The following is a 26181-nucleotide window of genomic DNA, read 5'->3' as shown; positions in this document are numbered from 1 at the left end:
CTAAAGAAAAATATAGAGGAGACATTCCGGGTAATAAGACTGGGCAAAGACCTTATGATAGGAGCCCAAAATCACAAGCAACAAAAGAAAAAATAAATAAATGGGATTATATCAAAATAAAAAGCTTCTGCACAGCAAAGGAAACAATCAAAAGAGCAGAAAGACAAACTATGGAATGGCAGAAAATATTTGCAAATATACATCTGACAAGGGATTAATATCCAGAATATACAAAGAACTCAAACAACTACACAGTAGAAAAACAAATAATCCAATTTTTAAAATGGGCAAAAAAAAAAAAAAAAAGACCAAGAATAACAAATGCCTGCAAGGATGCAGGGAAAGAGGAATTCTTCTACACCGTTGGTGGGACTGCAAGCTAGCACAGCCATATGGAAAACAGTATGGAGGTTTCTCAAACAATTACATATAGAACTACCATATGATTCAGCAATCCCACTGCTGTGTATATATCCAGAGCAATGGAAATCATCATGTTGAATGGATACCTGAACTCCCATGTTCATTGCAGCACTATTTACAATAGCCAAAATATGGGATCAGCCTAAGTTGTTCATTGATGGATGACTGGATAAGGAAAATGTGGCATATATACCCAATGGAATACCACTCATTCATAAAAAAGAATGAAATTCTGCCATTTGCAGCAGCATGGAAGAGTCTGGAGAAAATTATGTTAAGTGAAATAGCCAGACAAAGAAACAGAATTTCCACATGTTCTCACTCGTAACTGGCTTCTAGGCAGGAAGAAAGGAAGGGAGGGAGGGTAGGAGGGAAAGAAGGAGGGATGAGGAAGGAATGAAGGAATGAAAGAAAGTAAAGACCACAACAATAAGATGAACTTTCAAAAGGAGAGAACAAAACTACGGATGCTAGAGATGAGGGAGGGAGGGGGTTTGGGAAGAGATAGGTCATGCAAAGGGCATAAAGAAATATCTCTATTTGTAAGAATAAATATGCTAATAATCAAATTTTAAAATAGAAAAATAATTGATCATAAGTTCATTTGTAAAATATCAAACTATAAAACTCTTAGAAGAAAGCATAGGAAAGAACTTCCATTCCTTTTTTTAGGCAAAAATTAGGCAAAGAATTCTGATATATAATACAAAAAGCACAATCCATAAATGAAATAGTATTATGGATCTAACTTTGGCAAAGTAAAAATGTACAAAAGTTTTGCATATTTGGATCTGTAAAAGACACTTGTAAGAAAATTAAATGACAAAAATTATTTGCAATTCACATATTTGACAAAGTACTTTTTTCCAATATGATAAGAAAACAAACAACCAACTTCTGGGAAGATGGTGGACAAGAGGTGACCAGAGCACATTCCTCCTGCAGAAGAAGAATGAAACATGCCCACCACCACAACTGCTACTGCTTGTCCTGAACAAGAGGAGCCATTGTTTGGTCCCAGAACTAATGTCCATCACAGAGCATCTTTCCACAGAGCAGCAGTCCTACAGGTGGCCCATTGCTCCAGCTGTGGACTCCACAGACACGAGGAAGGTGGCTGCAACCACCACCACCATTGCCACTGACATGAGTCTACCCTACTGCTGCCAAATACACTGCAGACATGACGGAAGCAGTTGCAGCTTCAGGTGCCACTGCCACCTCCATGAGGCAACCCCACTCCCACTGAGAACATCACAAAGAATACCACAGACACAAGGGAGGCTGTTGCAACTGCCAGCACCACTGCCTCCCTCACAAGTTAACCCCACTACTTCAGACACTGCAGATGAAATAAAGGAAGCCTTGGTGATGCTGCAGCCTGAACAAGGTAACCCCCCTGCCTCTACAGACACCATAGCTGTGTGGGCTGCCACTGTGGACACCACAACCAAGCAGGTGGCTACTGCAATCTGTACTGCTGCAGTTGTCACAAACACTGGCATTGCCAAGAAGCCACCATCATTGTGCAAGCAGCCTGCTACTGGAGGCACCACTCCCATGTGGGCAGCCAGCCAAAGCCACTGCCACTGCAAGGGCAGACTACTACCATAGCAGCAGCCACAGCAGCCACTGCCACTGGGCAGGAGGAGGACCAACCACTCTACTGCATTGACACAAGGATATTCACCAGTGGAGTCCAAGGAAGAAGAGTAATAGAAGAAGCAACTGCTCTAACAGATGACCAGACATCAATGTAGAGATACTAGAAATATGAAAAACAAGAAAATACAAGTCCATCAAAGGATACAATAACTCTCAAGTACCAGACCCCATAGAGCAGGATATCCTTGAAATGATCAAAAGAAATTCCAAGTAAAAATCATAAGGAAACTCAATGAGATACAAGAAGACATAGTTAAATGAAACAATGAACTCAGCAAAACTATCCAGGATATGAAAGAGGAAATTTACAAAGACATTACTACTGAAAAAAAAAGGTAGCAGAAATCATAGAACTGAAAGAGTCATTCAACAAAATAAAAACACAAAAGACAGCTTCAGTAGCAGATTAGAGGCAGAAGAAAGAATTTCTGATCTTGAAGATAGTCTCTTCAAAACAACTCAGACAGACAAAAAAAAAGAGAAAAAAATTTATAAAAATGAAGAAAATCTAAGAGAGATAGCAGACAACCTCAAGAGCACAAACATACAAATCATGAGTATTCCTGAAGGGGAGGAGAAAGGAAAAGGCATTAAGAATGTATTCAACAAAATAATAGTGGAAAACTTCTCAGGTATAGGAAGAGACACAGATCTTCAGATTCAAGTGGCACAAAGATCCCCAAATTGATTCAATCCAAAAAGGTGCCTTCCAAGGCACATTAAAGTCAAACTGGCAGAACTCAAAGATAAAGAGAGAATCCTAAAAATAGCAAGAGAAAAGCATCATCACCTATAGAGGAGTCCCCATCAGACTATCAGCAGACTTCTCAACAGAAACTCTATAGGTCAGAAGAAAATGGGATGACATATTCAAAATACTAAAAGAGAAAAACTTCCAGCCAAGTATACTATACCCAGCAAGGCTAGCCTTCAGAAATGAAGGAGAAATAGTATATTTCCCAGACAAACAAAAGCTGTGAGAAGTCATTACCACAGGACCAGCCCCACAAGAAACCCTCTTTGGAATCCTGCATATGGAATCTGAAACCAATAATCACTACCACGAATACACAAGAAAGAACAAAACCCACTGGTAGAAAAAAAAATGCAAACAAAAAGAGAAAAAAACTGTATCTTACCACCTCCAAAAACTAACAAACACCAAAGACAAACAATAAAAAGAAAAGTAAGAAAAAAAAAATATTTAAAACATCCAAATGAAAAGGATAAAACACCAAAAGTAAAAAAATACCTTTCAGTAACAACACTAAATGTAAATGGATTAAACTCCCCACTTGAAAGACACAGACTGGCTGATTGGATTAAAACACTAGACCTAACTATATGCTGTCTTCAAGGGACTAGCCTCACTGTAAAGACACACACAGACTAGTAGTAAAGGGATAGAATAAGACATACCACACAAATGGAAATCAAAAATGAGCAGGAGTGGATGTTTTTATTTGGATAAATGAGAATTTAAAACAAAAACCATAAAAAGACAAAAAGAAAGCTATAATATAGTGATAAAGGGATATATCCAGCATGAAGACATAACAATCATAAATATATAAGAAGCCAACATCAGAGCACCCAGATATATAAAGCAAACACCTAAAGAAAGAGAGCAAACACAATAATAGTTGGGGACCTGAACACCCCCTCTCTCAACACTGAACAGAACATCTAGGCAACAAATAAAAGGAGGAGCACAGGATTTAAACTACACTTTAGACCAATTGGACATGGCAGATATGTACAGAACATTTCATCCAGCAACCATAAAATATACATTCTTCTCATCAGCACATGTATGTCAAGGACATAGGCTGAGCGATGGCTGGAGAGGTAAGGAGAGCTGGAAAAGTTCACTGGAGAGCTAAACTGTATTAAGAAAGAAAACCATATTGAACACTGCAGGATGCTGGTGATTTTCTTCTCATAGGCTGCTGTCAATGGAAGCCAAATTTCAGGCAGATGCAGATGGAATGAGAGACAAGAAAGCAAAAACAGAGTAAGGAGGTTTTAGGAGATTTAAACATCACATGTGAAAAGTTTAACAAGGACATTACTCAGTGTCAAAGGACAACGTGACCTCAATCGACAGTTGCATTACATAAAGAATTGCCCCTTGTCTTCTCAGAACAAAAATATCTGCCCATGCTTTGCCACCAGTATAGAGCCATTAAACTGACCTGTGGCTGTAACTGGACAAGATCAGGGCCCAGGAAGTCAATGGGAGAGGTGTACTATTTTTCTGATGATTTGCAGACTTTTAGAGAGAAATAACAAAAAGAGAAACATTGTAAGCAGGGCTTGTCTCCAACTGTGACCAATTTCCCCATACTGCATTAAGGTAATCAGCCTGGGCCCAGCAAACTCACACTTGAGCTCCTAGTATATCTCATTGCCCAGCCCAGAGAGAATAAATAAATATCACCTCCTTCTCAGGTCATAATTTTCTTTCTGTCTTTTAGGGAACATCATGACACCATCTGTAGGGAAAATATAGGAAAATGGTCAAGGCCCCTCAGATGTTCGGAATCCTGCCAATCATTCACAAACAATCTTGTTCAGATGTTCAGAAAATGCCGAGAGCATTTGATGTAAATATGCACATACACCCATGTGTTCCTTGGTTATTGTCTAATGTAATAGCGCATGTGTCCTACGCTATGGACTTAAGTATAAAAGATGAGTGGCTCCGATCCACAGGGACCCCCCCGCCCCCAGGATCCCCCCTGGCGGGGAGTGAGGGCACAAGGAGGCTGCTACTGCTGCTGCAGGCTGTTGCTGCCAGCGCCCTCGGGATGCCCTGAGAGGTCACCATGGCTGCTGCTTCTGCTGCTGTAAGCTGTTGCTGCTACTGGTGAGGATTGAGGACTGTGCTCGTGTCATCAGCCAATGGCTCCCGGGATCTTTCCCAATTACCTACCATGGACCTGTGTGTGAGGGGTCTGGTGACCCAGCCAGGCACATGAGGGGTCTGAGCCTTAGCCCTAGTGATATAATTGGCATAGCTATACAATTAGTGTAGCTATTGCTGTACCACGACACCATCCATGATTCCTTGGAAAATCTGTTGGCAAGGTTTTGTGGAATATTCTCAAGGTTGGGCATACTGGACTTGTTATCACAAGGCCTTTCTTATTTGCATATGACCTGTCTTCTAGTCACCCAGAGGTAGAAATACCATTTCTGGGGGGATTATGAGTGTGCACAGTAGATTGGAGAAATTTGAATAGGCATCTCCGTGGAGGCTCTCACTTCATTTTTTCAGCAGTCACACGTGACGGTGGCCCCATGGGATAGAGTATGACATTTCAAATCCCAGAAAACAGATGACAAAAATGGCTCCCTCTTATCCCTCCTCGTCCAGGACTAGATCACTCCAAGACAATAAAATAACCCATCAAAAGAGGCTAAGTGTGTTGTTCTAATCTTTGGTTTTGTTTCATTTTACTGCTGTTTTATTCTACTGCTGTTGATACCTGGCTTGAGGGTATTGGGTAAATGCTAAATAATAATCAGGCCGAGAAAAAGAAATGGATTTCCCAGCATAGTGGGTATAAAGAAAACAGTCTTAATTATTGATTTCACTCCTGCCTTGTTCACACATCGGCTCACATTCAAATAACTTGAGGGAGAAAATAGTTCAGAATCTAGTAAAGCAGAAACTATTCTAAGGCTGTTAGGATGTCAATTCCATCTTTCCTTTAATTTGGAGATGTATTTCTACACTGCTGTACAAGATCAATAAAGAAAATACAGGAAGCAGGTTTACCAATATACGAGTAAGGTCTAACCACTGAAGTCAAAGCTTGCCAGATGGAAACAGGAGGAATCAGAGGCCCTGGCCCATGGGAAGTTCCAAGGGCACTTTTCTATAGGATTTTACCTGGTTTCAGCTTAGAAACTGCTTTTAACTACCAATTAGAAACCTCAAGGAAATCTTTGGGGTAGTAGCATGGATCTTGCTTTGGCTTTTGTAACAGTGAGTTTTGAATCACTCTAGCTTCTTACTAATGATAACATATTAAAAATTGAAGTCTTTCCAATTTATGAAACTAGTTCCAAACAATCTCATGGTGTGTAAGGGTCAAATTCAATGAGTTCCTTTGGATGGAAAAACACATCCGATAGACATAGTACCTTTTCAACTTTCTATATGAAATAGTGTATTTGGGCTTTTCAGTGGAAAAAAAAAAAAAAAGCCAAAGCCACATGAATAACAGGAACATGTTTGGAATCGTTCCACAGGCTGGGCTTTCAAGATGTTTCTTCAGAAGCACATTGAAAAAGAGAACTGAGGCAATTATATATTCAATCTAGATGTCAGCTGAGGTCATCCCGTCCTTTGAGACTTACATAAAATTAACTTCAACCACTACTCTCATCTTAATAAGAAAGCAAATATCCTCTCTGAGAGTTCTTCACATATCTGAAACGTAATTTCTCATGGTTATCTGTATTTTTTAATTAACTATTCCCATTGAACTTACATGTCTCCTCTCATGACTGTTCTCTTCTTGTTGCTCAGTGACACTCATACCCCAACACAGCCCCTTATCCCTTTATTTCCTAAAACTCTATTCTTGCAAGGAAGTTCTGTAGAGCAAAGAGCTATTACATTGCAGCAATACACAGAAATAATTGTAAGTTAAATGCATTGGATATACCTGTTCCTAAAATTACTTCAGCCACCCACGCCACCAGGAAACTCTCATTGCCCAACAGTTGCCCATACATACCTGAACTTATCTTAGGGTGCTCAGACCCATCTTCTTTTCTCAGAAGTCTTTCTCTCTTCTTACTTTTTGCTTCCTCAAATAAGTATTACCTTTCATGCAAAACAATTTAATTATCTCTTGACTACACGATCTTCTTCTAGACACAGTGGTTAATCAAGGTATTTTACTAAACAAAAGGTGATCCTCTTAGGAAAGAATTTAGTCTAAACTGCAAAAGGGCAGTTGTCTATTTTGATTTTTTAAATTGTTTTGCCTGTGTTATATATAGATAAACTAGGCCATAAACTCAGTATCTCAACATCTAGATATTTTAGGCCACAGATTAAGGTAGCCTGAATGAACCCATGATGCTCCAACTCTTAGTAGCAAATTTCATGCTTACGCCCAGGCTCAGACAGCTGACTGTGCTAATTTGACTCATGAAAATGATACCAAATTTAATGTGAGCTCCTGTTAGATACAAATTGTTAAACTAAACATGATATTTTTCTCAAAAGATAACCAGATAAAAACTGTATTTACGTTAGATATAATAGGGAACAGAATTTAAATTTGCTAGAGAATAAGAATATGTTTTGCTCCACCTTGTTCTCTATGATTATGGTCAGATTAAGGAGACCTGAGAGAGGTCCCAGATCTTGCCCCAGCCACATTCCTCAACATGTTACTGCTAGCTAACAAATCATAAACTCTTAGTATTTGAAGAAGTCATAGAGGATAGCAAATCGTATCCTCCATGGGATTCCTTATAAAATATTTTATGGACTTTTACTAGAAGAATGACAATAGTGTATTGGGAGAACATAACTATTAGAAAGTAAGATATGTATGTGTATAAAGACAGGACAGTATCTCACATGTAATAGAAACTCAACAAATTAAATGCCAGTTTTCTTCCACCCTTCCTCTCATCTCTTAACTGAGATGAACATTCCTCTTTTAAACTTCCATTTGCTGGACAAGGCCTTATGTCCCAAGAGGAGGAGAAAATCTATTTTTTCTTCCATATGAGAACATTTCAGGTACTTAAAGATAACTATGTGCTCTCTGTTTTATAGTTCCTTTAACATTATTTTACAGCCCTTGTTCTAATTCTCCAATTCTAATTGTTCTCCTTGGTCCCTAGGATATACAAATTTAAAAAGCACCAAAATTTGTTAACCAGGCACAGAGTACAGCAGGGATATCCTCTCCTTTTTGTCCACCACTAACCTGTCAGCACAACCCAAGTTTGCATCCCCCTTTTCAGTAGCCATATCCGCTATCAGCCTCATCCCGTAATTGAGGTCAATGAATGTATAGCTTTTTATTTTCCCCTTGATGGATTGTTGTTAGGCCACATTTCCCCCATTTAATGCAGCTGTTTCTTTCTTTTTTTTTTTCCCCAAGTACAGAAGATATGTTTTTTTCTTACACTTCTTCCTATGCTGTTTGCTATTTGTCCAACCTGTCAAGATCTTTTAGACTTTTAGTTCTCTTATCGAGAACTTGATTTATTCCAGCTTTGATTTATCTGGATCTGTGCCTCTTTTTAAACATTTTATTTGATTTTACTAATAGTGGTGAACCAGATAGGCAGCAGGAGAGTCTCTTGACAAGCCGCTAAGTCCTTCTATCCCAGCCACCAAAAATAGCCACTAGGACAACAGAAGCTTCACCTGCGGACGTTGCTGTAGACCAGGCACTGTCTCCGGTAGTTTCTACAAGTTAACTTTAATCTTCATTATTTCCATCTATGCTAACGAGCCGCATTGGAAAATGTGGAGACAGGTTCAGCACAAAATACGCAACTTGTCCAAGGCCCACAAATGTTAACAGTGAAAACGGCATGATAATTCAGGCTCATCTGGCTCCCAAATCTAAACTTTTTCTTTTGCACCACCTCAACAATGCACAGCCTCTTTCAATCCAGTTGCTCAACCAACACAAACCTTGTGATCCCTAGCCCACACTTGCCATATTTCTAAGACAATATCAAAATTATTATATTTTATATAATATTACATATGTTATTATGTTTATATCCAAAAGAATATCAAAATTAATTTTGCTAAAAAATTAGTTGCACTGAAAAATGCACTGAACCTAAAGCCTTACTTTATCAACTACCCTTTAAATCCTGTATTTTTAAAAACGATTTAAAGTTGGTATAACTTAATTTCTTAGCAACCTAAAAATTCTTAGTAATCTTAGAAAGTTCAAATTCAATTCAAATTGTCTCCTCTGCTAAGCACTCATCTCACTAATATATTTTAAGTTTCCAGGGATTATTTTCAATGATCCTAGTCTGTCATTTGAAATTTACCTTTTCTCTATAAGATAGCATTTGTCTACATCAAGCTGCCTCTGGCACAGCTACATCCCTAAGAGGACATCATGTTTGGTTCCTGATTGTTTTTACCATTTTTTTCTATATCCTGAGACGTAATTTGTTTATACCAAGTAACTTGAATACAATTAAAACAGTTATTCTTTTACCAGCTCTGTTGATATTAATAAATTTTTTTCTCCTTTATTTGCCCCTGTGCCTCCCCTCTTTATTTTATTTTCTGGTTATGAAAGAATAGGGTTAAGGAGTAAAGAAGACAGTGGGCACAAGTCCATTTTTTTAATGGGATGGGCTCTCATATTTCACTATTAAGTATGATGTCAGCTGTTGATTTCCAATAGATACCCTTTTGCAATTGAAGCCTTAATATTCAAAACCTAGTTTCTTCCATGTGTTTGTGCTTTTCTAAAAAAAAAGAAAGAAAGAAAAAGAAACTAGAAAGCTTATTGATTATAATCAAATATTTTATAACATCTTTTCAGATTATTGTTCTTTATTGTATTGAACTTAGTGATATTACATATTGTAATCATATTCCCCCTAATAATAATTCAGCTTTTCAGTCTTAGGACAAATCCTACTTGGTCAAAGTGGATAATTTTTTGAAGATACCATTGAATTTGATTTGCCAACAATTTAAGAGTTTTGCATCAACATTTATCAGAGAACTCATGTATAGTTCTGGGTTTTCCCCTCAGCAGGTGGGGGCTTTCTTGTACATATCTTTTCATGCCATTCAAGCTTAAGAAAATGAAGTGGATAGCACTCTTTTTTAATGCTTTTGAACAGTGTACGTAACATGGGAATTATCTGCTATTTGAAGTTCTAACGGTACAATTATTTGATCAAGGACCTGTTATTAAAAAATACTTTTTGATAATTTATTTCATATTATTGGCCAAATCAAATTTTCTACTTTTTCTTAAATTAATTTTGGGCATTGATTTTTTTTTTCCATTAAATGAAAATCATGCCTTTAATGTAGTTTTTAAGGTATTAACATAACTTGCATGTAATATTTCACTGACTTAAAAAATTTAACTGATATTATGTCCTTATTTTTTTTTAATGTTTTTGTTTTCTCTCTTTTGTCTTGATTGGATTTCTTTTGCCTTTTTCATTGCTATTGCTGTGCTGCATTTAAAGAAACAGCTCTTGGATTTATTTACTGAAAAATTATATTATTTTGTTTTGAATTTATTAAAAATCTCTTTGTACTTACAATAATAAGTAAAAAATATTCTACTCTGTTTCCTTAGGTTTATTTTGTAGTTGCTTTTCTAACTTATTCAGTTGATTACTAACTTCCTTTATTTTATTATTATTTTAATAATGAAAGCATTTAAGATTACTACCTCTGAGAATAACTTTGACTGCATCACACTGCAATAAGTAATGTATTTTTTAAAATTTCTATTATTTTCTAAATAGATTGTCATTGTAATTTTGATTTCTTAAGTTTTCTTAATAGGTTTTTAAAAGAATTTTTTAAATTACCAATTTCTGGCTTTTATTCCTGCTTTTTTTTTTAAACTTTGGTTATTAATTTACTGTTTATTTTCATTGTAACCAGACAACATTTTCCTGCTCAATTTCTGATTTCAGAATTTTATTTGTGAGCTAGAAATAATCAATTTTTATAACCATTCATTGAAATTTGGAAACAAGATGCATGCTGTAGATATAGCACACAAAATTCAATATATCCATAACATAAAATTTATTATAGTATTAAAATTGTCCTTGTCTTCAAGATACGCTTTAATGTTTCCTGTAACAATGTGTTTCAGTTTCAGTCAATTTCTCATTTATTCATGTAACAAGTGTTATTAAACTCCTCTGTGCCAGGTTCACTTCCATGTGTTGGGGACAGAGCAGTGAACATGATGTGTGAGGTCCTCTTCGGGCAGAAGCTGCAGATGCAGGCGTGGACAGAGTTAAATGACTTCTCCAAGGTCACATAGTAGGGCTATCTAAGTTGGGCACATGCATCTATGCACATATAGATGTTCCCCTTTTTAATATAAATGGTAGTGTGTCCATAAATACACAGACTCTGCTTTCTATACACATTGTTTCCTATTTTGCTTTTCATCATTTTTCTTTTAATTTTAGTTTTCATTGTCTCTTCATGAAGATTACAGTGAAAGAAACTGAGACCATTAGCCAGACATTATTAAATGGCTTCACTTCTCCCTTAATTATGCTTGTCCTGTCCTTTTTGGTTTTACACTTTTCCCCTTAACACAGAAGTTTCCACTCTCTGTATATACCACAATCTCCTTAAGCAGGTTATCACCCTTCTTTGTCACACAGCTCTTGGTCAAAAACAAGTCCTCTAGGTCCCACCTTTTCCTCCAGCCATAGCTGCAGCGACCAGTTACAGGAAGGTTTCTGCAAACCTTCACCACTGCGCCTCTGTGCTGGGTCCCCCTCTTTCCTGTCCAGGGTCCACGCCGATGGCTAGCTTGGTTCTCACCCAGGCACAACCTGGACATGCAGGGAAATAAACAACCAGGACATTATCTTTGACACTGAAGGATGGGACCAGAGGGATCATACACCTAGCTGTCATACGTACATGAGACCCCCCATGCTCTTCAGAAGACCGCGGTGTCTCTCTTAACAGTGGCCAACTCTACAATGCATCTTGCGTGGTTTTCTCTCCTTCCCTGATTCACACTCTCTGTGCCTGGTGCCTGTTTCTTGGGATCACTTCCAAATATATTACTTGCAGGCAAGCTGTTTGCTCGGGGTCTGCTTTCTGAGAAATCCAGGCAAAGACAACTTCCTTGTTCAACGTCTTGCTCTGCACACAGATTTTTAAATCTCTTTAAGCTTTATAAAGCATCTTTCTCAAACCTCTGTCTTTTCTTAACATTTAGGTTACTGAACATTATTCCTGCATCCTGGTGCTGTTCTTTTGTATTCCTCTTTGATGTTTGTTCTCTCCCTTCAATATTTAATATTATGTCTTTTTAAAATAGGAACTCAGCTTTTCAGCTATACCTGTTCATTTATATTTATATCCTTTTCTTTATCATTAGAATCATTTCTGATTATACGGAATTTTTCCTGAGTTTTCTTACCATCCCGTCTTTTTTAAGCTGTGTTGTCTTTCAAGTCTCTTTCCTTGGGAAGACACATCCACCCACACATTCTGATTATTTTTAACTTTGCTGTGTCTTTCTAGGCTTTCAGGAACTTCGCAAGACAACTTTCTCCAAGGCCCCTGCTGCTCTCACGACAGCAACCAGTTTTGCCTCAATGGTCAGAATTAAATCAGTGCAACAATTTCCTCCTTCTGACTTCTTTTCCACTTAAAATACAAAATAAAATCATGTCGTGACATGGCTTTAACAAGACGCCCTACTTTTAAACAATTCAGACTCTCAAGTGCTGCCCAGATAGTCAAAATATCCTATCCGGTCAGTATCTTTCCCGTGAGGAGTTTTGTACTGTGTGTAACGTACATCTCTATATTGGGTTTAGAGAGTCTGCAGCAACCTCACCATCATGAAATTTCTATTCATTCTGCTTTTATCTCACATTCAAATATGGGCTATCATGCTTCCAGCCTCAGGCTGACACATTTCTACTGATATGTGTATCTTAACATATGGTGCTCTCCTCCTGCTCTGTTAGATTACTTTTGTTTAAACAAAGTATATCCCCTCTATTACGACAGGTAGTTATGATCAAAGCCCACTAAATTTCAATGATATTTTAATGAGATTATATATAAATGTGTGTATAACATATCAAATATAAAGCCATATTTTATTTATGGAAAATGTTCAGTGTCTGGCATGTAAATATCAGAGGCCCATTGATATTGTTCTTATTATGTTCATTTTTTTCTCATCAATCCCCCTGCCCCCATTTGCTTTCTATGGTATTCATTTTTCTGTTTAATCTGAGCCTTCCTCTGCCTTTTCTTAAAATATTTACTTTGTTTATTCTGACCACACTGATGAGTGTGTTTCCATATTCTTCCAGGTGTTTGAGTGATGTCCTCCAACATTTGCTCAGAGAACATCATTCTGTTCTAATGAGCCATGATGCAGAAAACCCATTCTTTTTCCTTATTATCAGTGTAGTCAGAAGATTATTTCTCATACCCTCCTCCTAGAAATAATAAAAATAACTACAGTTATAAGTAATTGAGTTTCTTCTATGTCCCAACTATAATGCCTTCTATGTACACTATATCTTACCTTTTGTAACAATCATGATAGATGAGGATTCCTGAGCTCTTCTTCCAGTTAAGAAGAGTTTTTCTAACTGGGAAGTGGTGTATCAATCATTTACCCTAAGTTTGTCTGATTACAAATCTTTTGCTCTTTCCATTACTGTGACACATTTGCTAATTATGCTTTAAAAATTTGTTTTTGTGTCCTTTGTTTTTACTATTACAGGGAAGGTAGAAAAAATATTTTCTTAAAAGCCTAAGTGTTCAGCATCTCATCTGGTGCTCAGATTCAATAAAGGCATTTCATAGCTCTCTTTTAATGATACTTTCTTCCCTTGCAAGACAAATGAAAAAAGTAGCACTGACTGTGGGTGTTTGGTGATGCAGGTGCACAGGAAGATGGGACACTTCACCATTCGCCATGTCATGTGTACACTGGCCATTGCTGTGTCACTTACCACAGGCACTGTGTTGCTCAGACATCTTGTCCTCTTGGGTCCATAATGGGATTGCCTATGCCCGCCATATTGCTCTGGGTAGCACAGGACAAGTTCCCATATGGCCACGGACCTCAATCTCTTAATCTCTGCAGTGGCTGCTTATTGTTTTGCAGGATCTGCCTTTTTCTTTCTGTGAGAGCAAATTCTTCATAGCCAATAAACAAACTATTCTTTTGTTTTCTGAATGAAACAGAAAAGTATGTCTAAAAAAGCCTAAGTAAGCTTTCCCAGGTGATATGGCCAATAAGTGAGAAAGCTAGAACTAAAACCCAAGTCTTCTAGACACTAAATCCTATGTTTTTAGTCTCTACACTATTATTCCTATGGGAAACACCACTGAAAATATATTTACTAAAAAAATGCAAGTGCCATGCCACAAAGAAGATAAAGTTTAAGATCAAAATAGGAGTTTAAGAGAGTACTGGAATAAGGTGTGTAATTTTATATGGAATTCCACGTGGCTGAGCAGGGGGTATGATGTGGATACTGGGAGCTCTGAAATGAAAGTTCCAAGAGGAGAAGAGTAGCACCAAAGAGGGAAAAGCTCTTTAAGGACAAAATTAACCAATTTTACAAACTTGTCTTAAGGTGATGGTATATACTCTTGAGGTTCTTCATAGGTCAATACCCCAAACATTATCCAGGAGAGACTCCCCTCCATTGTTTATATAATTAAACTCAAATCTTACTTTGTAGAAAAAGAAATATGTGAAATGCCCAGCAACCACAATTTTTAATAAATATTAATGGATGAGGAGGGGAGAGAGGAATAGAGATAGCAATGGTCTTTGGCCTTGGGACATCATGCAGAAACCACCTCTTTAGTTTCAATATCCCCAGTGGACAAGATACCAGTTTTGCTGCATTGATTGCTGTTTCATAATATAAAATTTAATTATCTCTATTATTTTACAATAAGCTTTTCTGCCTTGGGGCCTCTGGCACAGAGTACAGTTAGTAACAAATCTAATAAATAAAGAAATAAAACACTTCATTTCCTTTTCAGAAGGAAGTTGTATTTTGCTCTGTATACTTTGAGCTTAGGGAATTCACTTTAGCTTTCTTAAACACACTTGTTCCTTGGCTCAGACGAGGCAAAGCATATTCCAGAAAAAGTGTTTCAGAAAGGCTACCTTCTTTGTACTCTGAGACTTCAGGCTATAGGAACCATTGTGCTCTTTTCAGCAGGGACCGTGGTAAACACAGTTGCATCTCCACACATGCTCTCAAGGGCTGTTTCTTACTCTTCACGCTTTTAAAGACACTGGATCCCCCTCATTACATTTCTTTAGTCCAAGCAGCATTAGAATTAAGAGCCCTGACTCTGATTAATCCTTCCCCACTTGCACTTCATTTACCCAATTTTTTTCTTTTGTGCAAAGATTTCAATATTAGACAGATGCAGGCTAGCAGATACAAAACACAGCTATTGAGAGATGGAAAAATGCTATTGTAGAATGTAATTGAAGTCAAACACTAAGCAGATCGTGCACAATGACCTAGTAAGATGATAAATAGATGAGGTGTATCTATTTCTGTGCTATCCAGGCTTTGGGGAATATGTAATAAAGGGTCTGCCATCCAAATATATACTGTAGTTTTCAACATCATGCATTTAATAAGCATTTTGTAACCATAAATAATGCATATTTTCTAGGTCTGGTGCTATTGAAGATGCAAAGAAATATGAGACAGACACTCTACCTTTAAATAAACCAAGAGTAAATACAAGAGAAGACGCAAAGTTAAATGACAAGGCAGAATGTAAGAATTCCTGGAAAATAAAGAAAAATAAAATGTCTGTCAAAGAGCGTATAGAATCTGGTACAGATTGAGAAGATGTCATGGAAAAAATGGAGTTTAAACTTGGCTCACAAAAATGAATGATCCACAATTACCTGTGTCAATATGAATGAATGTAACATTGAGCAAGGAGGCAAATGCAAAGAATATATTCAATATAGTCTATTTGTATACATTTTCTAATTTCAATAATTAAATATATGTTGTTTAGAATACATAGACAGATGGAATTAAAAAGAAAAGGGATGATTATTACAAAAATCAAGAAAAATTATTTTAACTCTGGGGAGAGACAATGATATATAATTGGGTCTGGGACCCACAGAGATGGCTTCTAGGGAACTGGCAATAATATATTCTTAACAAGGCTGGTGGTTAATGATTTTTGCTTTATAATTACTCCATAAATTGCATATGACTATATATAAATATACAAATGTACTTCAAAAAGTTCATGGAAAAATAGAATTAAAAATAATACAAATCTTTCCATGAACTTTTTGAAGTACCCTCATGTGCGTGTATGTGTCTGTGCGTGTGTTTCATGTAGACTCCTCTGTATGTGTGATGTATTTCAAAATAAAATGGCTAACATATACACATATAATTTAATTTTTAAAATAATATGTTAAAAAGGAAAATGGTTGGCCATTATAAAGATCAAGCTATTTGTGACAGTGTGATTATATTATAACTCTATTAGGGCTTACATGATTAAAATGAGATTGAATTGAAAATAATATGGTAACCTATTTGCATTTCAGCATTGGTGGGGGTGGGGGGATATTAATACCTGAACTAATTCAATGTCAACTGAAATTTTTTTAAATAAAAAGGGAGGGAGATTCTAAGTCTTTGAGGATGGACAAAGAATAATGGATAGATTTTTTTTAAGCCACAAAATAAACACCATCTACCACAATAAAATAAAAGAGAGATTATAAGGTTATAGGGGCATATTACAAACCAAGAATCTCAATACAGCCAGGTCTTAAAAAGGGTGACTGACACAATATCTTTTCTTTGTCTCTTATCTTGGCTTTTTTCTGAGTATCTTCTTCACTATCCTATTTTCTGTTAAATCTCTGCATCTACAAAGAGTGAGACGGAACCTGTCTTGGTCTAAGCTCCAAATCTTTGGGGACAGTACCCTGACATATATGTGTCCTATTCACAGCCTGATCCAATCAACTATGGCATAAATTCAAATTTTGAAATTCATGTTACCCATTTCTCAAGTACCCTAACCTCTCAGCTAGTCAGTCTTCTCCCAGACAATCTTCACATCTGCTGTGCTTCAACTATCTACAACATGACCCTCTACTAGATGTCATTATCAGTAGGAATTGCTGACCCTCAATATTTCAAATTTAATAAATCCTTTCTTTGACCCCAATCTCCTATGTTTCCATTCCTCCCACAATCTCTCTTCTAATTAACATGCTCTTTGACTTTGTTGAGAACTCGTCAATTGTCTCCTCTAATCCATTATATACTCATAACACTGCTAGCCTTTCCTCCCTGATCAAACCTCTAGTATACCGTTTCACTTACACTTTTACTAGTTTTCTAGCATTCATATTCTTAACATTTTGTCACACTTATTTTACTATCCCTAAACCTTGAATAAATGCTGCCGTTTGTGTAACAATTCTCATTTCTGTATTGTGTATTAATTTTCTGTGTGTAGCATTTTAGGAGTCTGAGAGCCTTCTTTCATGTTATCCTGTCTCTGTGCTTGATAGTTCTATTTGGCAGTGCTTCCTCTGATATAACATTCTCAAAAATCTTGTGGATCTTCCATGTATGTAGAGGGGGTCACCATTAGACAAGAGGGTCCTCCACAGATTTTTTCTTTGTAATTTTATATCTATTCCTTGTTTCTGATGAAATGGTTGAGTGAATCCATTTGCCACACACCTAATCTCTTTAGGAAAAGATTGTTCAGCCATACTTTGTCCTCTTCAGAGAACACTTTCTTGAAAGTAAATCACCTAATTTTAGCATTTATTTTAATCTAGATAGACTGAGAAACTCCCAAACTCTCAAACGTTGTTACCATTTTGCTTAATAGTTCTTTCCTCAATTCATCTCTTTCCTCTCACATTTTACTATAAGCAACAAAACGTAACCAGGCTGCACCTTCAATACTTACCTTGGAAATGTCCTCAGCTAAATGTCTAAGTCCATCACATACAAGTTCTGCTTTTCACACAACTGCAGGATGTAATTCAGCCAAGTTTTTGTCACTGTATAACAAGGATCACCATTCCTCCAGTTTTCAACTGCACATTCTTTTATTTTTTTAATCCCTCACCAGAATATTTTAATGTTCATATTTATACCAACATTTTGTTCATAATGAATACACATGTATACATACACATATACATACCTATACACACATTCATATGCTTTCTCTACAGTGCTCTTAACTTCTTTCTGAGTCCTTACCAGAGAATCACCATATTTCTACCTATCATCTCTTCAGGGAAATCTAGGCTTTTTCTATCATGTGCCTCAAAACTCTTCCTGCATCTAGCCATTACCCAATTCCAAAGCCACCTTCACAGTTTTAGGTATTTTTTACAGCTGTACTCTACTTCCCAGTACCAAAATCTGTATTGGATTCCTAAGAATGATATAACAAATTACTACAAACTGGGAGGCTTGAAAAAACAGAAATATATTTTCTCACAGTTCAGTAGGCCAGAAATCTAAAATCAAGGTGTTGGCAGGGCCACCTTCCCTCCAGAGTCTCTGGGGGAGACTCTGTTCCATTCCTCTTGTAGCTTTTTATAGCTTCCAGCAAACCTTGACATTCCTTAGCTTATGGCTACATCACTCCAATATATGTCTCCATCTTCACATTACCTTCTGCTCTGTGTATATCTCGGTCCCACCCACCTCCACTGTGTGTCTATTTCAAAACTCACTCTGCCTCTCCCTTATCAAAATGCATGGGCCAACCCAGATAATTCAGATAAGTTTCTCCTCTCAAGACTGTTAACTTAATCACATCTTTTGCTATATAAGGTAATATTCACCTGAGGATTAGGATACAGAGAGATGATGGCTCAGATTAGGTGGTAGCTATAAAGCGGCAAACATAGCCAGATTCTGGATATATTTTAAACATAAATCCAACAGAAGTTGCTCATAATGTATTAGAAAAAGAAGAGCTGAGAATGACTTGAGCAACTGAAAAGATGGATTTTTTCTCATCTGAGATGGAAGTCAAGTAGATCTGGGGGTGGGTGGAAAAGATTAGTTGTTCAGTTCTGGACACAATGAGTTTGAGGTGTTTATTAAACAATCAAGTGGATATGTTGAGGAGGCAGTTAGATATATGAGTGTAGAAATGCAAGTCCTGAATTTGGGGGAGAGTTCTGGACTGAAGATATAACTTCCACATTTCTCTAAATCTTCACCCATGAGTCCTTTCTCCTTTCAGTACCAGAGATAGCAGTGGTTCCTTTCCCAAATGTAGCACCTAACCTATGCCAATAATTCTACCTGTCACATCTTCACTCCAATTTGTCCCTTTAGCTATTTTTTACTTTCTTTTGAATCAAAAATTTTCTGATTCTATTTTTTTTTCCCCTGTACTTAAAATCAACTAGAGTCTTTTATATCCAAATCCACACCCTTCTACCTACATTAGGTAGAAAGTTTTAAAATCTCTGTTATTTCTGATTCATCCTCACCTCACTGTGTCTGTCTTCCATCTTGAAAGGTTCAAAAACTCAAGAGTAGTCTGCGCTTGGTGTCTCTAATTCCCATGACTGAATTGCAAAACAGTGCACCCTCAAAGGACTTCCTGTAGTCCAAGATCTCAGTTTCTTATTGCCACCAATCATGTCCCTTCTCAATGAGAATCTTCACACGTTAGGATGAAGATAGTTGTGGTTCAAAACAGTACCAAGGTTAAAAGCTGGCCTTTGAATCTTTAGAATCAACTGGAAGAATCCTAATAATTCAAATACTCCAGGCTCTAGCCTCAGTGTCTCTGAATGTGCTGTGCCCTCTGCCTGGCACTTTTTCCCCCCCAGACATCTAAGTAGTTCACTCCCTCACCTCACAAAGATCTTTGTTCAAATAGGTAAAGATCAGAGAGGGCTTCTGAGCCATCCTGCCTAAACCAGCAACTCTATCATTTCTCATCCCTTCACCTGCCTTTTTTTTCTTTTATTGGCATTTTTAATACCTGACATTTCACATATTTAGGTGTTTGTTTTGTTACCTGACTTCCCAGGCTAGAATGCAAACTCCATGAGAGGAGGGACATTGTCTCCTGCATTTGCTGCTGTGTCCATAGCATTTGAAACAGGGCCTGGCACACAAAAAAAGGGTATAATAATTATGCACTACATGAATGTGGTTGTGGTTGAGAGATCTTGATAGATTCAACAGCTCTTGTGCCCAAAGAGCTGGTGACAAACCTGGCAAATCAATGCCATGAATCCCTCCTTCTTTGCTCTTCCTGATGGCCATTAGCACACTAACTGGTTGAGAACTGGAAAAAAAAAAATGAGAACAGTGGGGCTAAAAAAGAATCTTCCTTTTCACTTCAAATAAGTTTCATAAAGGATTCAGAATTCTAGTTGACCTGAGAGCAGCACCTATGGTGGGAGTGTTCATCGTTTCTTCAAGGCTACCCCAAACCAACAGACGAACAGAAAGTCAGTCAATCAATCAAAAGTGGCTTGCAAGTGTAGTTTCAAGATATGTTCCTTCCGAGCCATCTTTACTGCCCTGCCTTCCTTCAACAAGAAGATTATCCACCCAAAATAAAAATTCAAGAGCCACCACTACTGAAAAGATAAATGAGGCATTTTGGTTCAGTTGAGCATGGGAAAGCTGTCTCAAGATTCCGATATAACAGGAAAGGCAGCCCAAGCATATGGGCAGAGAGGTGCTACTGAACTTCGCTAGAAGAAAGACAACAGGCAAGGGTGGAGTGGAGATAAGAGATTAGGAGAGGAGAAGGAAAATTCAAGGGGTACCTAAGAACTAAGATTATGAGAAGGTGAGTGAAGAAGACTTCTACTTATGGATGCTCTTTTCAACCTTCAGCTCTACGTATAATAAAGACTCTCCAGGAGCCTGTCCCTTTGCCCCCACGCCAACCTCCTCCTTCACCTCCTACTAGCACCACATATGAGCAACTGATGCATGTCACTGATATTTTTGAGCTTCTATTAGGTTTTGGTTGGCGACATCATCCCACTGCGTTCACATTCTGTTTATCTACAATACCACTACATGCTATTCAGTCGAGAGCATTTGAAAAGTGAAATGAAAGGAAATGAAAGCTCATCGTCACCTTGAATCACATATCTGGAGCTGAAATTAGATCCCACCCACTGGGAAGGAGGAGAGCCTGTGTCACCCAACAAAGCTTATCCCCCCTGGCACCTTTAAAGCCTCCTGTCCCTGCCCCCTTGGCTTTGGCACCAGGGGTTCCACGGCTGTGTCCCAGATAAAAGCACTGTCCCCAGCTTGCTCTCAGGCAAAAACAGCCTGCTTTTAATTAGGAGCAGGAGCTGTTGTTAGATTTGTATTTTTCTATCTTTTTTTTTTCTCTTTTTCGATGCTTGATGGCATGATGTGTGTTACATATTTAATTAAAGAGGATCTAATGAGTACTTCTAACAGCCCTGGGGTCAGAAGAGCCACTGCAGAGATTCATGCAAATGAGCCAGGCTTTATTGCTTCCCCATTGAGCAGCAGTAATGTTGTCCAAAATGGCAGTCGGTGGGAGCCCATCAGCCTTCCAGCTCCCACAGGAGAAACCCAAGGGGAGGCAAACAAAGAAGTGGGGAGCACAATTTGCAGACTCTGTGTTTGGGCTCAGAAATAAGTCTAAATACACAATGGGGGTAAGTCTAAACTTTATGAAATAAAGTGTACTTTATTTCATTCAACTGGGGCAATGGCCAAGCCAGGGAGCAACCCAAGAGAACCAAGACTGAAGACACAGGAACACACTCTTGGACATAGGAAGATAAATAAGAAAAGAAAGGTGAAGGCAGGAGAGGTAAAATAAAATGTGCTAAGGCATTTAGGTTTTATTTTATGGGAAATATGTCATTAAATGTTTTCATATGTGTTTCTTCACCGTCCCACTATTCTTATATGTTGTAGCACTTGTCTTGTGATTTACATATAGACATATCTATATCCCCATTAGACTCTGAACTGATTCCTTGTATCTCTCTGCTCCCATGACTCCTACTCAACTCTTCTAGTCACCAGGTATCCCAGGTATTATTAATTACTTATTGAGTTTCTGTCTACTCTGCTTGATTGAGAGTTGATTGAATGCAAAGACTTTGTTTCTTTGTGTTTTTGTTGTTGTTTTGTTTTGTTTTTTTCCATATTATTTTTGTCACTCATATTTATATACCTAGCATCAAGCACAGCACCTGGAATATAATATGCCCTCAATAAGCTATTATAGAATGAATGAATGATCCAAACGTAATCAGTCTGATTGAGACCAGTCTCAGCATACTTACTGCAACTAAAACAAGACAGACTGAAAATTTGCCCCCGGTAAAGAGTTGTTTAAATTTTTACTGAAACTCAGCTACTTGGGCAAATGGAGAATGATGTTATATTGCATATTATACCAGAAAACTTCTTTAAAACCCTCCTTTAACTAAGAGATAGAAGAAGAAATTTGATGTATTGTTCTTGATTGAAACCTACTTTTTAAAAAATCTGCTATTAAAGACATCTTTGAGATAATTGGCTGTTAATCTTGTACTAGATAATATTTAAGAATTATTTTTGTTGGCATGATAATAGCATTGTGTTATGTAGGAGATTATCTTTGTGGTGGTTTTTAAAAGTAGCTACACATTTTTGACACTCACCTCACAGAAAGGAGGAAAGGAAATCTTTCTGTTCCCGCCTCCTTTGTCCAGCAGGATTCAGTGACAGTAATTCTGCAAGCCTTCCAAGGCTAAAGCAGAAAGTGCATGCTGACCCTCCCTGGTTTTCCTGTAAGATCATTCTCTGAAATCCCCTTTTTTGAGACTCTCCTTCTCAGAATCCAAATGCCATGTTGTGAGATGCCCACACTGCAGAGAGGGGCCACATGTGGATGATCCAGTCCACAGGCCCAACTGAACCCAGACTTGGAGACACTCCTGGGCTTACCTGCACAAGCCTCTAGATAATTCCAGTCCCCCAGCCTTTCGAATACTCCCTCTGTGCATTCCTGATCCATGAAATTTGTGAGCTTAGTAAAACAGCTTTTATTTTGTGCCACTAAGTCTGGAGTGTTTTGTTAAGTAGAAAAAGTAACTGGAAGTGTCCCTGATAATTTTGGGGGATGCATGATAAAGAACTTGGGGATGAGGGGCCATGATATCTTTAGCTTACTTTTAAATGGTTCCCATAAATGTGGGCAAACGTAGCCACACAGACTGAACAAATTCAGCAAAATATTGGCAATTGTCCAATGTCTATGACAATTCGTAGGTGAATATGTTGTTATTCATTAAACTGTTTTTTTGACCTTCCTGTAAGCTTTAAAATCTTCCTAACAAAAAATTTTTAAAGTGTTTTAAACATCTCTTTTTTCCTTCAAAGTTCTTCTTATCAGGAAAACCTACATTTATCACTCACCAATCTCTCACAAATCTCTTCATAAAACCACCTTTTTCTCCAACTTCCTTCAGAGTCTTTTTCCTGGGTGGCTATGCCTTTTTCAATGAACAAAACTCAAAACCACCTTTCTTTTTTGGGATCTGTCATTTTACAAGGCAGAGGAAAGGATTAGGATTGTCATTACTTTTGTATGTTTTTTTCAAATTAATGACATAATTTTTTAAAAAGACTTTTAGAAACTAAAAGGCTGAGGTTTTGTTGTTAGTAAAACAGAAAAAAAGACCATCATTAAACTTAATATATATTGTTAAAACTAGGGCAAAAGACTCTGTATTCAAAACTTCACATTTTCCAAAGCAATGCTATGAATGATTATCCTTGTGAAAGGAAAAGCATCGTAAACTCGTTTTATGACAGGTCAATCTAGAAAAAGGTAAAACGATGCTCTGATAAAAAGTGTTTCTGCCTCTCTATCCTAACTCTCAACACCAGGCTTCCTTTACTGCATAATTCACTCTTCTTAGTCCAGCACAAGTTCCTCCCTCCTCACCAGCCACCGGTCACCTCCCCAACCAGCTGTATACCTTTCTTCTTGAAGGCCACTGCTGTCCTGAGGAGCAGAACCAATGTGAACCTTGGAACACCAATTCTATTGTAGACAAAATTTCTTACATCTCCAATACTTTCTTTAAATACTCCTTTCACATGGCCTCATAAATTGAAATCAACTTTTTCTCCCTGATGACACCAATTCCTGTAGACCCTTTACAATAATAAGATTATTAAAGAAAACAAAGAAGAAAGCTAATTTTAATTGAGTGTTTACTACATAGTGAGTATTATGGGTTGAATTGTGTCCCCCCAAAGTTTAATGTATGAGAGGCTTGGTCCTCATTGTGACAGTGTTAAGAGGGTGGGAAATCCTATTGTGGTAATTGAAAGGTGGGGCCTTGAAGAGGTAATTAGATTGTGAAGATCATGCCCTAGTAAATGAATTAATAAGTTGATGGTTTAATGCTGGTCATGGGCATGGTTCTGAGGGATTTAAAAGGAGAGCACGTGAGGAGCTCTCTGCTCTGCCATATTCACCATCTGACACCCTGAGTCACTGTAGTCACCACCAGGACAAGGTCCTCACCAGATGTGTTCATGACTTTGGACTTTCCAGCTTCCAATACTGTAAGTAATAAACATTGTTTCTTTACAAATTACCCAGTTTCAGGTATTTCTATAATAAGCAACAGAAATGGACTGATAACTGTGGGTTTCATGCTACTCTCTTTTATTAATGATTTCAGTTAATCCTCATGGCAATCTCATGAGGTGGATGTCACCATTCTCACCACTTTAGAGATAAGGAGACTGAGGCCAAGGGTGGCTAAGTAGCTTACTCATGACTGCCCAGCCAGGAAGTGACAGAACCAGGATACAAACCAGCTGGTCAGAACATGAATCCGTGCATGTTACCTGGTTCTTTGTTCTAGCCACAGTTCCAGTAACCACACCATTCCCTGTTCCTGGCACTTCATCACCTACGTTCCTAGTACAATCAGTCATTTCACCATCACCCCAAATGCCTCATTCTCCACATCATTTTTCTCCTTGACAGTTCTCAACTTTGGGAAACTTTCCTGGTTGTTTTGCTATTGTTCACCCTCCCCAAAGCTGTGAAATGCAACTGGAGAATTTCATGAAATGTGTTTACTTTTTGGTAACCACAAGTCATTTGAATAGAACTCAGCTAGTCGTTTCACCTCATCACCTTCTCACCTCATGTAAACTCCACATTTCTTTTCTATCTCTCCCACATCCAACCCACCCGTCTTCTAGCAGATGATCCCAAGGATATTTACATAGTCTGCCCAAGCCTAGAATGCTTTTTTTGCTCACCCTCTGTATTAGTTAGTCAGTTTTGGGTTGCTATAACAGAACACCTGAGACTGGGTAATAGATAAAGAACAGAGGTTTATTTGACTTACAGTTCTGGGACAGCTGCATCTGGCGTGGGCCTCAGGCTGCTTCTACTCACGGTAGAAAGTGGCAGGCAGCTGGCAGGTACAAGCAGATTACACGGCTAGAGGAAGCAAGAGAGAGAGAGAGGAGGTGCTAGGGTCTAGGGTCTTTTAAACAACCAGCCCTCATAAGAACTAACAGAGCGAGATCTCACTCAGATCCCCCTCCCCCAGGGAGAGCATTAATCCATTCATGAGGGATCTGCCCCCATGACTCAATCAGTTCCCAACACTGTCACACTGGGGATTGGATTTCCACATGCGTTTCAGTGGGACAACGCATCCAAAATCTATCACCCTCCCATGTAAAGCTCTTAAACAAATGCAGCCTGTGCTGCTTCTGAAGACCGAGCTCCTCAACAAGGTCTGCTGCCTACCACTTTCTCCTTTCCCAAAGGTCTTTCTCTACCAAAAATCTTCTGTCTTATAGCTTCAATTATTCTTTCTTCTCTGGCTATTTTTGCTCTACTTAAAAATATGTTGCTGTTTCTCCTCACCTATAAAATAAAATGTCCTGCTCTCTTGCTAACCTATCTCTTGCTATCTTTAAGCTGCTACCTGGTCCCCTCAACAATGTTATACCACCCGCAGTGAAGAGAACTGTATCTATATCCTAACCATCCACTCATTCATTAACTTGTTGCAAGACAGTTTCTCTTCACCAGCCTCAAAAAATGACTCCCTACAGGATGCCAGTGATCTCTAAATCACTGAAACCAACAATTTGTTTTTTAGTCCTCATTAGGTGACTCTTCTAAGGAATCTGAAACCATTGATTGTCCTTTCTCTTGAAATTCTTTCCCTCATAGATCTCCTCTTATTTTCTTCTCTCTCTTTTCAATTCCTCTTTCTCAAAAAATTCCCCTGATGTTATCTGTTTTATCAC

Source organism: Cynocephalus volans, chromosome 4 (genome assembly GCF_027409185.1).
Source record: "Cynocephalus volans isolate mCynVol1 chromosome 4, mCynVol1.pri, whole genome shotgun sequence".
In the NCBI taxonomy this organism is placed as follows: Eukaryota; Metazoa; Chordata; class Mammalia; order Dermoptera; family Cynocephalidae; genus Cynocephalus; species Cynocephalus volans.
Note: the sequence above shows the minus strand (reverse complement) of the source record.